This window comes from Zingiber officinale, chromosome 8B (assembly GCF_018446385.1).
Source record: "Zingiber officinale cultivar Zhangliang chromosome 8B, Zo_v1.1, whole genome shotgun sequence".
NCBI lineage: Eukaryota > Viridiplantae > Streptophyta > Magnoliopsida > Zingiberales > Zingiberaceae > Zingiber > Zingiber officinale.
Window position 1 is genome coordinate 89,201,543 of NC_056001.1, and position 18,421 is coordinate 89,219,963.

Below are 18,421 nucleotides of genomic sequence, written 5' to 3' on the forward strand. Positions count from 1 at the left end.
TTGATATCTTTCCTTATTTGTAAATTAAAAGAGATTTTAATTTTTAGAGATAACTTTCTTTTTATCCACATGTTTAAAAGAAATATTTTAATTTATTAAATTTCCTTTTTATAAACCAATCATGAATGGATTAAATTATTGGAGAAATTTTATAAATTTCCGGAAACAAATTAGGAAGTTTTAATTCTTGTTTTAATTAAAACTTTCCTTGATTTGGGGCTTGAGGTGGCCGGCCATTGTATTTGAAAAAGAAAATTATTTTTAATTAAATAATTTTTCTTTTCAATGGAAAAAGAATTAAGGAAATCTTTATTAAATTTTCCTTATTTGCCAAGACCAAGGATTATAAAAGAGGGGGTAGAGGAGGGTTCAAGGTGAACGACTCTATTCTAGTTTTCTTCCTCTTTTCCTTGGTGGTGTGGCCGACCCTTCCTTCTTCTCTTCTTCTTCTCTTTGTGGCCGAACCTCTTCATGCTTATGGAGTTTTAATTGGTGGCCGGATCTAGCTTGAGGAAGAAGGAGAGAAAGCCTACATCCCTTGGAGCTTGGTTGATGGAAAAGATCTTCATCTTTTGGAAGCTTTGTGCTTGGCCGAAATTTGAAGAAAGGATAAGGTGCTTTGGTGGTTTCTCATCTCGGAAGATCGTTGCCCACACAACGTCCGAGGTTAGAAGAGGAATACGGTAGAAGATCAAGAGGGTTTTCTAAAAGGTATAACTAGTATTTTTTCTTTCCGCATCATACTAGTTATTTTTGGAAATAATACTAAATACAAGAGGCATATGATTCTAGAGTTTCGAATTTGTTTTCGATATAGTGTTCGTTTGTTTTTTTTTCCTTGTGATTTGATTGTTCTTTTTGGTTAACGTAAAGTTAGTTTAGGAAATTAAATATTAGCTTTCCATAAAAGGTTTTGTCTAGTCGGTGGTGGTTGCTCCCATATCCAAGAAGGTCATGTGCCTCGCCACATCAGTACTGGGAACCAATTATGGAAATTAATATTTAATGGAATTAATAACTTAAGGTGACTTGGGTCGAACGTGTTATGTTTCGTAGGAGATCCAAGTCAAAACCTAAAAGAACAAATAGATTAAGTTTTGGATCAAACGTGTTAAGTTCCGCAGGCGATCCAAAATTTAATTTAAAAGAATACTTGGTAGCTAGGAAAAGGTTCAGACCTTTGTACAAAATTTTTGTACAGTGGAACCTCTAGGTTTTTCGAGTAGCAACCAACACCTTGAGGGTGGTAACCCTAGGTGAAGGAAAAATCCTAAGGGGGGGTAATCTTAGGTCCTTGGGGGTGGTAACCCTAGGTGGAGAAAAACCCTAAGGGGTGACAACCTTAGGTCCTAGGGGGCAGTAGCCCTAGGTAGAGGAAAATCCTAAGGGGGGGTAACCTTGGGTCCTAGGGGGTGGTAACCCTAGGCGGAAAGTCCAGTCGGTCTGGAGGATCGCACTGGCAACAGGTAACTCTCCTCAGTGGAGTAGGTGAGGACGCGTTCCCCGTAGAGGGAACAGTAGGCATCGGGTCGACCTAGGATTTTCGTTAGAAATCCAAAGTCAGACCCAGACAGTCCAGAGACTGTCAAAACACCTTTTCTATCATAGTTATGTGTGCTAACCTTGTCTTGCAGGGTATATGTGTATTTTATGGACTAACACATTATGCAGGGACAAAATAACACACTTGACCTCGGATGAATAGTGTCCGAGGCACCTCCATGGGGCTTGGAGGCGCCTTGGGTGCAAAGCCGAAGCCAGCTGCGAAGAGGAGCTGGAGGTGCCTCAAGAGGAGCTGGAGGCACCTTGGACCGCCAGCTGAAGGTGCCTTGGAGGGCATTGGAGGCACCTTCAAGTGGATGAGGTGAGACCTAGCTCGATCTGATCCACACGGCTGACTCAGCTTGTTGGAGGCGCCTTGGAGCTTGATGGAGGCACCTTGAACACCCTTTATAAGGGAGTCTCGACCAGCAGCTCAACACAACACAAGAAAAGCAATCCTTAGGCAACCAGCTACTAGCGAGAAGTTCCAACGAAGCTGTAACTTGACGTCGGCGACCCCAGAGCTCATAATCTACTATTAATCTTGTCATTGGTATATTTCATTATTAATTGTACTTGAAATTTGTAACTATATTTATGAGATTATAGTTATTGCCCAATTTAAACACTCAACGAGCGTGGGCCTTGGAGTAGGAGTCGACACAGGCTCCGAACCAAGTAACTACTTGTGTTTGCGTGTGCTCTTTTCTTTACTTAATTCCACTGTGTATTTTTGACTCTGTTTTAAATCGAACGAAATAGCCACGAGCGCTATTCACCCCGCCATCTAGCGCTTCTTGATCCAATAGAATTCACACCCCTTGAATTCACTTAATGTGGCTGACCAAACTTGAGAGGTTTTAAACCTTCATGTAATACCAAGAGTCATGGCTCTTGGTCTCCCTCATGAGGTGGCACACAATGATGTAGTCTTGATGATGTGGAACATCATCATTGGCCGGCCCATGCCAAGTCACAATGAGATGTCATTTGGTCAAGTCAAACTTGACCCTTCATCTTCCCTCTCAAGTCAAGTCAAACTTGACCTCTTATCTCCCATGGTTGATCAAATCTAACCTTTGATTCAAATCAATTTAATTTAATGAATCTCTATTCATTGGTTTAAATTGACTCAATGAATCATAATCTAAATTAGAATCATTCGACACATAAATCAAATTGAGTCCAACTCAATTAGTCTAATTTGGATTACTCTTAATCTAATTTGGTTCATCACATGAACCTAATCCTCTTGGTCCATCATATGAACCTAATCTCCATCTAACTGCCCTTTGTGTGTGACCCTATAGTTCTTGTAACGTTGGCAATGCTCCTATATCCATTTAGAAACATAAGTAATGAGCGGTATCTAGCAACACATCATTACTACCCAAGTTACAAAAATGTTGAGATCCAACATCACCATTGTGACTACTAATTGTGACTCTTACAATATGTGACAAAGTCCTTCTATCCTTGACATCTAGATTGATTAATTGAGGCATAGACCATGTCATCCTCTAATCAATCTATGTCTTGAACTCCAAGTAGACTCACTCTAATCAAATAAGCTCAATATCTCATATTGACTTATTTGGGCATGACCATGCACTTAGTGGTCTCACTCTATCAAGAATCATGATGTCACTCCCGTCATAGAGGAGGGATAGATCCCATCTACATCACTCACATCCCCCCGCATAATTTGTTACATACCTAGTAATCGCCTTTATAGTCCACCAATTTACAGGTGACGTTTGACGAAACCAAAGTATGCAACTCCTTATGTAGGGAACCATGGTGACTTCAGGTCCAAGGACTGATAGTCATACTAATAGTCACATGAGAAAATATATGACACTCATATAATGATCCATGATACTTTCTCATGGCGGGTCATTCAGTATACATTCTCCAATGCATACCCATGTGTCAACTTGATATCTAATATCCATGACTTGTGAGATCAAGTCATCGAGTTGACCTACATGCTAGTCTCATCGCATTAACATTGTCCCTGAATGTTAATATTTGACTAGGAATAATTAAGAGTAGTGTTCTCTATATCATCTTATTATCAATTCAACCAATCGATTGATATAGATAAGAACCTTCTACTCAAGGACGCTATTATACTCAGTTATTTGGCACCAATACAAGTAAGTACAATAACCATAAACAAATGCCTTATAGATATATATAGGAATATGATACATCTAGTCCATACAACAATCATCACATGATCGGCTCTAGGGCTCTCACTAACATTTCCTTCCATATATGGAGACATAGAGCCCCACCTTGAGCCCTCATCATCTGGACATCCGCAGCGTTTTGATCATCCAGAACCTGCTAGGCACTCTTTTGCCTATGGTACGGGTAATTCCAGATTTGATTTATTTGATTTTCATGCATCTCTAGACTCGCTTGATGAGAAGCAGGATGCCCAATGAGTAATGTTAGAGGGTCACTTTTCTTTATCAGACAACCAATTTAGAGAAGTACATAATCATTTTTAGTTTACGAGGAATTTTCAGGGTCAAATGGCCAAATTTGTTCAGGACTATGATACTGATCAAGCTAGAATGAGAGAATTTATGCAGGGCATGAGTATTACTAGTCAACAAGTAGATGCCCTCTATGAGTACCATAGGATCCTGAGTGAGACTCCAGGCTTTCCCAGCTTTCCTATTGGATGTCCACGTAGACCTCCTTTCCCTCGTCCACCTCCACCACCATTTTGATTTCATCGGGACGATGAAAAGTTTAAGTTTAGGGGGGTGGTTTGTAACCTGAAATTTTTTTCATTTTTTCTGCACTTTCATTTTTTCTGCACATTCAGTTTGTTTTTGTTTTGCACTTGTTTTTCTTTGCTTGGATTGTTTTTGACAATCACTTGACTGTCTTTTGAAAAATTCTGTGGCATCCCCATTGAAGAAAACATCAATCCTCACTTTTATGCTTACTTGTTCAAAAGAAAAGTTGTTAGCACATTCTTTATCTTGATTCATGATATTGTAAATGATGTTAGTATGTTTAGTGTACCTCTTTTGTCTATCTTAAGTAGCACGATGAGAGCTAAGTATCATATAAAAATAAGTTTGAGTTTTGGCTTAACCTTAAGGATCTGATGTGCGTAAATATTATGATCATTTATGCATGTTTTAACGCACATTCACTTACTTTATGCGTATATATTCTTTACATAATCGTCTCTTTATCATATACTAATCATAAATACTCTTTTGTTCGGAGATCTGCTCTTTGTTTGATTTTGTGTTGATAGGGATAACTTTCGAAGCAAAAATAGTGATTGTCGATGCATCAGAACGAGGCAGAGAATATGGTCGTGCAACCTTGCACGGCCATATGGCCAAACAGAGGAAGGACAGTACACGGCTGTGGAAATCTAGCACAGCCGTGCGGCCAAACAAAGGTGGATCTGTGCATGGTCGTGCAAACCTCCACGGTTGTGCCCCCCATGACCAGCAGCCAAGCCATACACGACCGTGTGATCCTGCACGACCGTGTGCCAGGAGCCGAGCCCCAGATCCACATAGTCTTGCAGCACGGCCAGAAGCAAAAGAAGGCACGGTCGTGCCACATATGCACGACAGTGCCACGGCGCCGTACCCTAGCCTATAAAAAGGGTTCTAACCCTTCTCCTCGGGGGGAGCGAGCCGTTAAAGGGAGAATCACCTTGGTGCCATTCCACGCCATCCAGGACCTCCGTCCAGTGATCCTTCATCACCACATCAACTCCAGAAGCAAAGGATTGGATCTGAAGATCACTCGTTGTCATTGGATAAGCATCCTTTCTCTTTCTCTCTTCTTATATGAGGATTGTATTCTTGATTACATTATGTCTTCGGGGTTTTCTCTGGCGTCTATGGAGTAGATTCCTTGTTTTAGGATTAGGGAGTAGTTGTGGATTGGTTTTTATGTAACACTCATATTTATGTATTTATTCATTGGATGATTTCATTTGCTTTGTTTCAACTACTATGCATGAGACTTGTTGCTATATTTCCAAATCGAATTAGTTTATTGTGTAGAAATTGCTAACCTAGTAGAGAGAGTATCTTAGATCGTATACCCGAGGGGCCCTAGTGACAAGGGTAACCCGTTCACGAACATCTAGAGTATTTCCTTGAAATGAGAGGCAACTTCTCCATAAGGAAGTAAGAGACCAAACCAAGCCCTTATTTCTATCTTTAATGACATCAATTAGAGTTGTGTTCTTGTGATCTACCGAGACGCCCTAGTGACAAGGGTTAACCGTAACATGATTTCACAAGGATCTTCTCTATTTAGTGCTTAAGGATGGTTGCTTTAGCTTCCGGCGAATGCATGTTGATGGACAATGAGTAAAGGATAGAAAGTGATACATCAATATCATCACAATGAAACCGAACTCCTAGAACTCTTCATAAACCAATTTTATTACTCTCTCTTCACTAGTTCTCATCTCCGCTTCCCAATCTCTTTACTTTAGATAACTTACAACCATCAGTAGTTTAGTTAATCCTAAGTGAACCATTGCTAGTGCTTATAACCAGTCCTTGTGGGATCGATAATCTTTATTACTGATGACGAATCCGTGCACTTGCGGAATCGAAACAAGTTTTTGGCACCGTTGCCGGGGACTCCGTTTATAACATTGGCGAAAATCATATTAGATTAGACTAGACTTTCTTTTTCTTTTCTTTTCTTTATTTCTCCTTTCTCGAATTTCTGCATTTCAGAGATAAATAATTTTATTTTTGTTTTTCTTTATTTTATGTTTTTTTTATTAAAATGCTAAAATAATAATAATAATATTATTTCAACTCTTTTCTTTACTTTATTTCATTTTATTTTATTTTGCTTAATTTTTCACTCAAAATATTTCATATCTTATTTTTTACATGCGAAGAGCTAATCTTTCAGGACAACTTCTACCGTTCGATCCAGAGATAGATAGGACTTTCCTGAGAAGAAGAAACTTACAAAAAGCATTTCAAGCCGAACAAGAATCTTCAGAAATGGCTAACAAATAGTTGAAGCATTACGCAGCACCTTATGCATGAGGGGTTCGATCTAGCATCACTCGACCGCCAATCGAAGCTAACAATTTTGAAATCAAGCCTGCAGTAATCCACATGGTCTAGCAGAATCAATTTGGAAGAGGACCGCATGATGATCCAAATCATCACTTAGAGCTTTTCTACGAGATTTGTGATACTATGAAAGTGAACGGGGTCCCTCCAGAATCAGTAAGGTTACTTCTTTTTGGATTTTCCTTGAAAGACAGAGCCAAGAAGTGGCCAAATTCTCTTCCAACAAATAGCATAACGTCTTGGGAGCAATGTGAGCAGAAATTTCTAGACAAACTCTAGTCGCCAAGAAAAACTGCCCACATGAGGAATTTGATCGCCAGATAGAATCAAAATCATTATTTGAAGCCTGGGACAAATTCAAAAGTATGCTGAGGTAGTGCCCCCATCATGGTCTTGAGAAATGGTTGGTTCTACACATATTCTACAATGGAATCAACTATCACACAAAGGTATCCCTCGATTCTGCTATAGGAGGAGCATTAATGAACAAGAGCCTTGATGAAGCTGAAGAGATCATAGAGAATGTGGCATAGAACCACCATTAGTGGGCAACCGAAAGATCTGGTGGTTCTTTCTCAGGGAATCAAATAAAGGTGTCAGGAAAATTTGATGTAGATGCAGTCACACTCATGTTTGCAAAGCTGGACGCTCTGACCAAGAAGTTTGAGGCCATGGGAAACAACATGGCCAATGCAATAGTATGTGTTTGCGAAACTTACGGAAGTATGGATCACGCTCAAGATACTTGCCCCCTAGGGCCAATACAAGCACAAATAAACCAACTTGAGCAATGCGATGCGATAGTCAGTTATAACCAAAAGTAAAGCAATCCATACTCCAACACATACAACCCTGGATGGAGGAACCACCCATATTTTTCATACCGGAATAATCAAGACCAAAGACCAGCAAAACAAAGCTATCAACCTGGGCAACAAAGCTACTCATCTAGACAATAGACTTATCAACAACAACAACCTTCACAACTGTCCAGAATCGAAAAGATGCTCGAAGAAGTCCTCTCAGAGCAAAAAGAGATTAAAAATGAGATCAGGCAATTGACTCAAAGACTGGAAAATTTCAAAAAAACATCAGAAGATGTAAGACAACCAGATAGCCCAGTCCTTTTCAAAAGCACAGGGAACATTTTTAGGAAAGCCCGATATAAACCTGGTGGAACACTACAACCGCATCGAGCTAAGGAGTGGACGAACTTTGGGAGACCCCCAAATCACTACTCAGAAAGGACTTGACTCATAGGAAGAGCCCTCTCCCCTAATGCCTAATCAGATCCAGAACAGGGATAGAGAGGAGATCACCAAGAAAGTTGAAGGAACTCTTCAAATTCCCCCACAAAGTCAGACAATTCCTTTCCCTCAGAAACTGATAACATCCCAAAAGGATGAAGAGTTCAACCGATTCCTGAAAAAGATTAAGGAAATTTACGTAGAAGTACCTCTGATAGATGCACTACACCAAATGCCGAAGTTCGCAAAATTTTTAAAGGGTATTTTATCTAACAGGAGGCAGAAGGGTGACTTCGAGACCGTAGTATTAATGGAAAATTACAGCGCTCTACTTATGGAAAATATTCCACCGAAACTTCAGGATCTAGGGAGTTTTACCATACCTTGTAAAATTGGTTCTGAACTCATACAGAAAACTTTCTATGACTTGGGAGCCAGTGTTAGCCTACTTCCGTACTCGTTATGTAAGAAGCTAGGACTCTAGAATATTAAACTGACTACTATGGTATTGCAATTAGCTGACCATTCATGTAGATACCCAATGGAAATAGTGGAAGACGTGCCAGTAGAAGTAGGTGGATGCATCATTCCCACAGATTTCATTGTCCTGGATATGGAGGAGGATCCCAAGATACCAATCATCCTTGGGAGACCATTCCTTGGCACCGCTGGAGCTCTCATTGATGTGAAAAGTCACAAGTTATCCTTAGAGATCGGCAAAGAAAAGTTAGAATTTGATTTATCTGATTCTTCTAACTGCGTCTCCTCTTCTCAGGGAAATTCTAGCAAGATGAACATATGCAAAGCTGAGGAGTGCAATTTCTAGGAGAGGTCCCCTCTAGTGAGTAATAAGAAGTACATTTGTCTTGCACGAGCGAAACAAAAGGTACAGACTGGAGCATTAACCCTAGGAGGAGAGCCGTGCTTCCATGGGTTTAGTCCACACTAACTGAAACGGGGTCGAGCTAAAGACCTAAAACAAGCGCTTCTTAGGAGGCAACCTAAGGGTTTTTCATTTTAGTTCATTATTCCGTTTATCATTTTATTTCTCTAGTAAGTTCAGTCGAGTATTGTTCTTACTTCTTAATTTTTGGGTATTCATTTTCAGGATGTGCATAGCCTTCATGAGCTGGACATGAGCATTTCATGGGCATGGAGGCGTCAGAGGAGCCAAAATAGCGAAAGACGAGTCACTGTGCGCTTAGGGCAGTCGGTCGTGTGACCCAACACGGTCGTGTGAAGCCAACAGGGGGACAAAGGCCATTGGCCATACAACCTTGCACGGCCTTGTGGCTTGTGTAGAGAAAAGAAGGGCACGGGTCGTGCCAATTAGCACGACCATGCAAGACCACCAATGAAGAAGGAGACACGGGTCGTGCCAATTGGCACGACCATGTGATCATGGCAGAGAGGAAGAAGGCACGAGTTGTGCCAACCGACACAACTGTGTGATTTTGGCCGAGGAGAGAAAAGAGGGGGGCGTGCCAATTGGCACGGCGGTGCAGAAACCCTACCTACCCGGCCGTGTCTATAAGACACGGTCGTACCCCGACCCGTGTGCATCGCCCACCCCCCTAAAAAGCCCTAATTCACATCTCCCTCTCTCCCAAAGGTTTTCTCCTCCCTACTACACCTCATCAAACCCCAATCCCTATCTCTAAAGTTCATCTTTACTTAGATCTACATCTAGATCTAACACTTCTTCAAGCCACAAATCCGGAAAGAGAGAAGCAACTCCCCTATTTTTCTTCCTTCTCCTCCTCTTCCATCCTCAAGATCCATCTCCACCTACAAGAAATTCCTCAAAGTTCACCTTGCACATCATGTCGCAAATCTTGAAGAGACTTCGTCAAGGAAGTGATGGATCTGACGAAAGAGATGCACCGGGAGGCGACAAAGGCAAGGGGAAGGTGATGTGCGTAGATTGTATACACTTGTTTAGCATGTTTTGACGCACATTCACATACTTTGTACATACTTTATCTATGCACTTTTGTACTTCCAGCTTTCCTTTTGAGCATATTTACTCTCTTTGTTCGGAGATCTACTTTTGTGCATTTTTTGTACACAGGAGTCAAATTTGGTGAAGGATGCGTGTTCAAGGCCAAATCTACAAGCAAAGCAATGGAGGAAGGCATTGTACCTGAACCCCACATGGCCCTGCCATGGGGGTTTGCCCAGGCCGTGTGGAGATGAGAGGTCATGTAGCTGCAGCAGAGAAGGAAGATGGCTTGGCCGTGTGAACCTCACAAGGTCGTGCCAAGCTTTGGAGCCCAATGAAGCCTAGGTCGTGTACACCACACGACCATGTCAGTTTTCCAGAGACCAGAGAAGACTCGGTCGTGTGTGCTACATGGCCGTGTGAGGTTTCCAGTGAGCAAGAGAGTTCTAGCTGTGTGCACCACACGGTCGTGCTAGGTTTCCATAGGCGAAGGCAGTACAGGCCGTGTAGATCTACACGGCTGTACAAGGGGGGCATTGGTAGAGGCAAGCTACGACCGTGTACCTCACACAGCCGTGTGAGGTTAGCAGAGAAGAGAATGGAGTAGGCCGTGTGAACCTCACAAGACCGTGCTTCGGGGCCGTGTGGCGCCTAAACCCCTCTTCTATATAAGGCTTCCTTCAAGATTTGAAAGGGGATCTTCTCCCCTTTGGGGAGAAAGGAAGATTTGGGCAATTCCTTCCATTCTTGGGTGGATTCCTAGGCGATCTATGGGAAGATCTTCACCGATTCGACTCCGGGAACGTGGATTAGTTCTGAAGACCATTTTCATCATAGATAAGCCTTCTTTCTTTCCTTTTCTTGGATTGGGATCAAGAATGCTTGTAATCATTATGTTTTCGGATTTCTTTCTTCGATCGATGGAGTAGTTTATCTTCATTCTAGGATGGAGGGAGTATTTTTAAGGATTTCTTGATGTAAACTCTTGTGGATATGCCAATTTCCCATTTCTATGATTTTGTCCTATTTTATATCTATTTGATCTTGTGTGGAATGTTGTAATTGTGTCTAATTACCATGCTTGATTGAGAGTTTGGATATCTTGTGGATCATGTAGAGGTAATTCTTCATTCGATTTTCCGAGGGATCTTCGTGACAGGAACATGCCCGTGTAAGGACGTTTGAGGGATTATCTTGAAGGGGAAATTAGGTATTTCAAGAGGGTAGGATAGATTTATGCATTAATCTTTATATCTTGATGGGTTGATGAGCGATGAATTCTTATGTTGATTTTCTGAGGAACGCACGTGACAGGCAAGCCCCTGTAAGGACAACATAGATTCATTCCTAATTGACTAATCTAGGTATGGATTTCAGTCCTAGGTCGATTCTCTATTGCAAGAGAGAACCGATAACCTTCTACAAATGATGGACGATTGAAAAAAAAATTTGGTAGATCATTTACATTGAACAACTTTACAAAGAAACCAAAACTCCTAGAATATCCCTTATCATTGCCTTCATTCTTATTGCTTTTTTTTCATTCTTTTGTTTACTTTTCATAGTTACACTTAGACTTTGTCAATCCATTGATTTGTTGTCTAACTAATTCGCGTTGAGATATTCTTAGTGCTTATTCTAGTCCCTGTGGATACGATAATCTTTTATATTACTTGCGATATTTTCGTACACTTGTGGAGGTCAACAAGTCTTTGGCGCCGTTGCCGGGGACTACGCTATAACATTAGGAATTATCAATTGAGTTAGAATAGACATAACTTTTCTTTTCATTTGCATAGTTGTAACTAATTGTTAGAATTCTATTTTCATAAGTTCTTCCTTTCTTGTATAATTTTCTTGTCAATTCTTTTTGTTGTAATTCTAATTCTGTATTTTTTATTCTAACATTTTTGTCTAACTTTTCTCTGTTTTCTTTTGATTTAGTCTCTTTCTTTCATTTCCTTTTGTAAACATATCTTGGTATCTTGTTCTTGTGTATGCGAAGATCTAACTTTGCAGGAGAACTTCTTCCTCTAGACCCTGAGATAGACAGAACATTTCATAGAAGAAAAATTCTGCAAAGACAACAAGAAGAACAAGAACATTCTATTATGGCAAATATACCACTAAAGGATTATGCAGCACCTTATGCTAGAGGTTTTCGATCTAGTATTGCAAGGCCTTCAATTGAAGCAAATAATTTTGAGATCAAACCTGCGATTATATCCATAGTGCGGCAAAATTAATTTGGTGGAGGATCGCATGAAGACCCAAATCAACATTTAAGTCTTCTACAAAATATGAGGCACAATGAAAATGAATGGTGTTCCTTCAGAGGTAGTGCACCTACTATTATTTGGGTTCTCCTTGAGAGATAGAGCTAAGCAATGGTTAAACTCTTTGGCTCCAAATAGCATCACCACATGAGAGCAATACGAGCAATAATTCCTTGATAAATTCTATCCTCCAAGTAAAACGTCCCATATGAGGAATCTTATTGCAAGTTTCAAGCAAGCGGACTCTGAATCTTTATTTGAAACTTGGGATAGATACAATAATATGCTCAGACAATGCCCGCACCATGGTTTAGAAAGATGGTTAGTGCTACATACGTTTTATAACGGCATTAATTATCATACAAAAGTGTCTCTTGACTCAGCTGCTGGAGGGGCACTTATGAACAAGAGTTTGGATGAAGCCGAGGAGATAATTGAGAGCGTAGCACAAAACCACCATCAATGGGATAATGAAAGAAGTGGTGGCTATTCTTGTATGAACCCAACAGCAAAAGCATTAGGAAAATTTGATGTTGATGCAGTGACTTTATTGGCTGCAAAATTGGATGCTCTTACAAAAAAGTTTGAGAATATGTGAGCTAGCTCAAGTATGGTCAATGTCATTATTTCTTCTTGTGAAGTATGTGGAAGTTCTGAACATTCAAATGACTCATGTCCATTGAGCAATGTGATGCACAAATCACATTAGAGCAATGTGATGCAATCATGGGTTTCAATCAAAAGAAAAACAACCCATACTCAAATACCTACAACTTTGGATGGAAGAGTCATCCTAATTTCTCTTACAGAAATAACCAAGATCAAGGACCATCCATGGGGGCAAGGCCTAATTTTCAATCTGGGCAACAAAACTTTCAGCAACAATCTTCTCAAGGCTTTCCTATGTCTAAAATTGAAAAGATGTTTGAAGATATTATGCCCACTCAAAATGAAATGAAACAAGGCATTTTAAAGCTTACTCAGAGAGTGGATAATTCTGATAGACATCAAAAGATTCTGGAAAGACAGATTGCCCAACTAGCCTCCTCATCTTCTAGGGCACCAGGACAATTACCTGGCAAGCCTAATGTCAATTCTATGGAGCACTGCAATAGAATTGAGCTCAGGAGCGGACGAACCTTGGGAGATCCCCAAGTGATTGCTCCAAAAGGGATGCACACTGAAGAAGAGCTCTCTCCTCCAGCACAAAATAAGATTCAAGTTGATGAGGAGAGTACCACTAAGGTTGAAGAGACTCTTCCACTCCACCATCAAAGTATAACAGTCCCTTTTCCTCAAAGACTTATTATGTTAAAGAAGGATGAAGAGTTTGGCAAATTCTTGGAGAATGTAAAAGAAATATGTGTTGAAGTACCACTCATCGATGCAATTCTTCAAATGCCCAAGTTTGCCAAATTCCTGAAGGACATCATGTTGAATAAGAGAAGGAAAGGTGATGTAGAGACTATTGCACTTACAAAGGAATGCAACGCTCTTTTTGATAAGAACACTTCCCCAAAGTTGAAGGACCTTGGAAGATTTAATATTCCTTGCAATATAGGAACTGAATTTATTGAGAAAGATTTTGTGATTTGGGGGTAAGTGTTAGCCTCATTCCTTATTCTATTTGTAATAAATTATGTCTCAAAAACTTTAAACTTACTACCATGGCACTATAACTTGCTGATCACTCCTGCAGGTACCCTATGGGTATCATTGAGGATGTGCCGGTAGAAGTAGGTGGGAGTATAATCCCCACCGATTTTGTTGTGTTAGACATGGAGGAGGACCCAAAAATCCCTATCATATTGGGAAGATCATTCCTTGCTACAGCAGGAGCTATTATAGATGTTAAAAATCATAAATTTTCTTTGGTGATTGGTAAGGAACAGTTGGAATATGATTTATCAAAAGCCTCTAACTATGTCTCTTCTCTCTTAAATGCTTGTAGCAGGGAAAGCATTTACAAACTGGAGGAGTGGAATTTCCATCCTCATGGGAGGGCACCAAATGAAGAAGACATTGTGGCGGAAGATGTTGGGAGGAGACCTCCCAACAAAAATTACAAATATGTCTGCCCTCTAAGGGCAAGGAAAAGAGAGGAGTGATCAAGATTGGTCGAGCTAAAGACCTTAAACAAGCGCTTCTTAGTAGGCAATCCAAGGGTTCTTTTTAGTTAGATTCATTCCATGTTTTTGTTGTTCATTAGTAGTGTTTTTACTTTGCTTTTTGCTTTGTTTTCTGGTTGAATTTTCACTTCCATGAGCTGGCCATGACTTCTTCATGGGCATGGAAGTGTTGGAAGAGCTAGAAGTGAGAAAAATCATCAATTGGAGCAATACAGAGCATGGTCATGTGCTGTACACGGCCAGACTTATGGTGCAGAGAAGGGAGAAGCTTTGGCCATGTCTACATGACATGGTCGTGTGGAGTCTCCAGAGAAGAAAAGGTGCATGGTCGTGTCCCAGACACGGCCGTGTGAATAATCTAGAGGAGGAAAAATTTTCGGTCGTGTCCTAGACACGGCCGTGTGAAGAATCCAGAGGAGGAAAATTTTTCGACCGTGTCTCACGCACGGTTATGTGAAGAATCTAGAGGAGGAGAACTTCTTCGCCGTGTCTCACACACGGCCGTGTGAAGGAACCAGTGTGGAAGCATGCACTGGTCGTGTCATCTGACACGGTCGTGTGCTGATTCCAGAGAAGGAGACTGGTGAGGTCGTGTCCCAGACACGGCCGTGTAAAGATACACGAGAAGGAGAAGGCAGGGGCCGTGCAGATCTACACAACCCGTGTGGAGAAACTTATTCAGGTTGTGTCTCCTATACACGGCCAGATCCAGGTCGTGCCCCCCACACACCCACCTCATCTCAACACCCTCTTCTCTCCAAAATTTCTCTCTTCTTCAACCTTTCTCCTAAACCTTTTCAGATCTAAACCTAAAACCCTTTCTTCTCCACAAACTTCACCTAGATCTAGATTCTTCTCTTCTCCTAGATCCAAGATCTCCACTTTCATAAATCTAAGATCTATTTCCTCAAGATCTAGTTCCTCCAACCCTAAACAGTATCCTTCCCCACTCAAGCTTGATAATATGTCCAACCTATTGAAAAGACTTCGCAAGGGTGGCGGTAGATATAGTGGTGGAGACAAAGGAAAGGAACCATCCAAAGACAAAGGGAAACAACCAGTGCAAGGCAAAGGAAAGAGGACCTCACGCAACGAAGGTAATGACAACGAATTCAATATTGTATTTAGAAATGATGATCAAATTACTAGATTTGTAATTCTTGTCAATAGAAAGATTGTGTGTACTAGGTATATGGACCCAACCATTTTAGATATGATGGGAATTAGGGATGACATAGATTGGATGATTGGGTTCTTAGATTGGAGTGATATGTTGTACACACATCTACCTACTTATCCTCGCCTTGTTTTGGAGTTTCTAAGTTCTCTTGATGTCCATTTTGCCAATGAGGACGATTATGTTGGCAAGATAACCTTTAGATTGATGAATCAAGAATTTCAATGGACATTTAGTGATTTCAACATTTGTTTTGGATTGTCTTTCGGTAGCTCTCGAAGGTTTGACTCTAGGTTTAATTGGAACAATTTTTGGAATTCTATCACCGGACTAGATCATCCCTATGAGCCCTCTAGAACCAAGGCTTCTCACAAGCAAAACCTTGTTTTTAGATACTTGCATCGTGTCATGAGCAAAACTATTTTTGGTAGAGGGGAAAGTGATGGAGTCATTAAGAAAGTAGAACTCTATGCTCTATGGGCTATGTTGCATAAAGTCGATTTTGATTCCAGTCTTAATTTTCTGCAAACCTTAGTGAGAGATGCGAGGGCGTCTTTGAGATCAATAGTTCTTGGTGGGTTGATTACTCAAGTAGCAATTAACTTGAAACTTGATTTAGATGGGTTGGAGGTTATTCATGGCAATGATATGATCGACATGGATGCATGTCTTGCCATGAAAATGATTATTCGGGATGAGAACGGTTTCGCATTTCCTAGGAGGAATGGTTTTCCTCTACCTCTTCCTTGTCCCTAACAAACTTCCATTTGTAACCGAGCTAATTGGGTAATCACTGATGTAGACCCCGAGAATGTCCCCTCAATATCCGGAGACACAGAGCCACACATTGAGCCCTCGACATCTGGATACCCGCAGCCCTCCGGGCATCCGGATCCTGCTAGGCATTCTTTTGCCTATGGTACGGGTTCCTCCATATTTGACTTTTCTGATTTTCGTACTTCTCTAGAATCGCTTAATGAGAAGCATGATGTCCAACGAAGAATGTTGGAAGGTCGCTTCTCTTTATCAGATAATCAATTTAGAGAAGTACAAGAGCACTTTCAATCCACAAGGAATTTTCAAGGTCAAGTGGCTGAATTTGTCCAGGATTATGATACGGATCAAGCTAGAATGAGAGATTTTATGCAAAGCATGAGTGTCACTAGCCAACAAGTAGATGCTTTGTTTGAGTATCATATAATCCTGAGTGAAACTCCAGGTTTCCCTAGTTTTCCCATTGGCCAACCACGTCGTAGGCATCCTTTTCCTCGTCCTCTTCCACCTCCACCTCCTCCACCATATTGATTTCATCGGGATGATGAAAAGTTTAAGTCTGGGGGGGTGTCGAACCTGATTTTTCTTTTTGCATTCTAGTTTTCAATTTTTGACTTGTTTTCTGCATGTTAGTTGTTTTTTTTGCTCTGCATTTTATTTCGATTGTCTTGCTTGGATTGCTTGATGGATAGTCATTTGACTATCTTTTGAAATTCTGGTGGCACACATCTTGAGAACATCAAAACTTCACTTATATGCTTTCTTGTCTTCAAATTAAATGTTAGCGTGTTCATTATCTAGATTCATGATGCTCAAATGATGTTAGTAGTATGCTTAATGTACCTCTTTTCTCTATCTTCGGTAGCATGACATAAGCTAAGTATCATATGGAGATGAGTTTTAGTTTTGGCTTGACCTTAAGGATCTTATTTTCACTACACATATACTTGATGCTTGAATGGTTGATATCATTGAAATAGTCATGATTCATCTTGTTTGTTTAGTACTTGGTTTTCATGGTGATTTCTCAAACTTCATTTTGGTTACTAGATAAGGCTCAACTCATGTAAGCTCATTTGGAAAAATCAAAATATCCCAACATTTGTGCCAAAAGTACATTTGTGAATAAGATTTGCACAATGCAAATACTTATGAAAAAAACAAGTGTGAAAAAAAGTGAATAAGGGATATAAAAAATAGTTATCGTGAGTGGAATCTAGCAAGTCACCTCTTTGAGACCGAGTTAGGTTACTGGGAAAATGACTGCTTAGCTTCTCTTGAGATTGAGCACGCCTTTGAGACCTTGGGTTAATTGAGAAATATGAACCAAGTGTGTGGCAAGTAAGTGTCTATCACTGGTTACTTGTCTATCACCGGAAACATTAGTAATTCAAATTTGATGATGACTTGACTAGGACATAGATTGAAACTTGAAGAGTTTTGAGTTACTTTGCACTGTGCACAAGAGACTTATACTTGAGCCATACTTAACTTGTTTCCATGATCATGCTTATTGATAAAACTTTTTGATAGAGTTAGGAGAATGTATTAGGGATATGAGAGCATTGTAGAACATATGAATTTAGATTGCAGTATTTTTCTTGAGAGCAAGCAAAGGTTTAAGTCTGGGGGTGTGATGTGAGGAGATTGTATACACTTGTTTAGCATGTTTTGACGCACATTCACATACTTTGTACATGCTTTATCTATGCACTTTCGTACTTCCAGCTTTCCTTTTTAGCATATTTACTCTCTTTGTTCGAAGATCTGCTTTTGTGCATTTTTTATATACAGGAGTCGAATTTGGTGAAGGATGCGTGTTCGAGGCCAAATCTACAAGCAAAGCAATGGAGGAAGGCATTGTACCTGAACCCCACATGACCCTGCCATGGGGGTTTGCCTAGGCCGTGTGGAGATGAGAGGTCGTGTAGCTGCAGCAGAGAAGGAAGATGGCTTGGTCGTGTGAACCTCACACGGTCGTGCCAAGCTTTGGAGCCCAATGAAGCCTAGGCCGTGTACACCACACGGCCATGACAGTTTTCCAAAGACCAGAGAAGACTCGGCTATGTATGCTACACGGTCGTGTGAGGTTTCTAGTGAGCAAGAGAGTTCTGGCCGTGTGCACCACACGATCGTGCCAGGTTTCTAGAGGCGAAGGCAGTACAGGCCGTGTAGATCTACACGGCTGTGCAAGGGGGGCATTGGTAGAGGCAAGCTACGACCGTGTACCTCACA